Source organism: Dipodomys merriami, unplaced genomic scaffold, assembly GCF_024711535.1.
Source record: "Dipodomys merriami isolate MVZ:Mamm:240054 unplaced genomic scaffold, mDipMer1.0.p SCAF_1027, whole genome shotgun sequence".
NCBI classification, from domain to species: Eukaryota; Metazoa; Chordata; class Mammalia; order Rodentia; family Heteromyidae; genus Dipodomys; species Dipodomys merriami.
The window spans coordinates 19,760-21,815 of record NW_027202302.1 but is presented as its reverse complement, the minus strand read 5'-3'; the positions used below and the strand labels follow the sequence as shown (position 1 = coordinate 21,815).

General features: G+C 36.9%; 1 pseudogene; it reads right to left on the bottom strand.

Annotated features, from left to right (window-relative positions):
• Nucleotides 1-1,036: 1,036 nt before the first annotated feature.
• On the bottom strand, nt 1,037-1,844 carry LOC138809261 (F-box-like/WD repeat-containing protein TBL1XR1 pseudogene; annotated as a pseudogene).
• Between the last annotated feature and the right edge of the window lie 212 nt (nt 1,845-2,056).

Sequence of the window (2,056 nt, the reverse complement as noted above, 5' to 3'; positions counted from 1 at the left end):
TCTATACAGAATGATGGACACTTTGAGAAGCTATGCCTCATCGAGAAACATTTTAATCTCTTAAAACTCAAAGCAAAACAATTTTTTTAAAAGCCCCAAACTACTTTGCTCCTTTTCACAATAGTGCACATTTTATCTATAATTTACTTATTGTTACAAAACATCAGAAGATTTTTTTGTATCTTCAATGTGGTACTTAAAGAAAAACAAAACATTTGTGCCCTTCTAGTATTTAATTGGCAGAAATATGTCCCCCAAAATAACCTACTGTATTTAAGCCATATCACTAAAATAAAATATAGTGAGACAGAGAGAGAAATAGAAACAGAGAGACAGAGAGAGAAATAGAAACAGAAACAGAGCATAATATCCTTATTTACGGTTGTCTCTTCTAGGTTGACATGACCAAAGTCCTATGCTTTCATTTAACTTCCAATGCCCCCTTCCACAATATGCACCAGTTGAATATATGCTCTGGGAGCCAAAAATGTACCAAAAATGTACCTCTTCTAAAGAATGCTTTAAAGTATTTTTAAGAAAATTTTTATTGTTTAAAAGGTGAAAAAAATATAAACAAGAAATTGATTCCCTCCCTTACTTCATGCATCCATAATCAAACCAAAAACAAAATTTAAAAGCAAGAACAAACTACTGCTGGAGTTTTGTTACGTCCATTTTCTCTGTCCATACAAACTTCTCACTACTGAAGGGAAAAAAGAATAAATCAATGGTGTCGGCTGATTGATTCAAAGGGTAGAAAAAAGGCTGTCATTAGTATCCAAACTCTGGTACATATATGGTTGGCTTTTATAGTGTATATTTATTTCTCTCTCCTGTTTTTCATATCCCAAACTTCTAAATGCTATTTTAGGGGCACAGCAGATTAGATTCCAGCACTTGGTGAACAGAATTCACAAGCTCTGACAAAACTCTGTCATCTTCAGGTTGCAATTTTGTATATGTACATTGCACGGATATACTTCTCTTAGATTTGGCTATAGTGGACTGGCCATGGTTCAGGTGGGACTGTAGCAGTACATGGGTCAGGGACAGTCATTTTTGCTATGTACACATTCATAGTCGGTCCATGGCTTCCAACTAGTAGCGCTATTTCTGAAGGTCTAATACACAAACTGAACCATCTGATGCACTGGCTCAAAATTTGTCTCCTGCTGCATTCCAGCAAACTTCAAAAATTCCACCTGTTCCCCTATAGCTGTGAACTAGAGCAACTGTCTGTGTTCCAGATGTGCACACATTTGTCAAAAGAACCACTTGCCAGATACTTGCCATCGGGACTGAAAGCAGCACTGTACACAAGTTCTGTCAAAGTATGGATGTTTTTTTGTCAAAGTATGGATGCACATCCCTCGGTCTACATCCCATAACCCACCAGTAGAATCAAAGGATGCACTTGCTAATATAAGGTTGGCATTTGGATTATTTGTCCCTGGTCCTGTTGGACTCCATTTGATAGTATAAATTTCTTTATTATGTGCTTGCAAATCATGTACACAATTATCTTGTTTCATGCTGCATATCTTCAAAGTCATGTCATCAGAACAGGAGGCCAGAAGATTGCCAGTGGGGTCCCACTTGATAGCATTTACTTCATTTGTATGTCCCTGGAATGTTTTCATAGATCTGTGTTGTCCTAATTTGCAGACATGAATGCACATATCTGTACTACATGAAGCAAAGGTGTTGTTTCTCTGCCAGTCAACATCCAATACTCGTGCCTAATGAAAAGGAAACTGCTGCTTGGCTTCCCAATTATTTGGGTTTTCAATTCTATTCCTTTGGGCCTGAGGTCTGTTCTTGTGGTTCTTGTGCCAGTACCGCTGCTTTGATTTCAATGGATTTAGTAGTAGAGTTTGAAATTTGATATTGATATTCCTCCAGCACTGCTCTTTCTGTTGAGGATCATTTTTGCTATTTGGGGTCTTTTATTATTCCATATGAATTTTTGGATTGCCTCTTCTATTTCCTTGAGGAATTAATGTTGGAATATTGATAGGTATCGCATTCAATTTGTAAATAGCCTTTGGAAGTATTG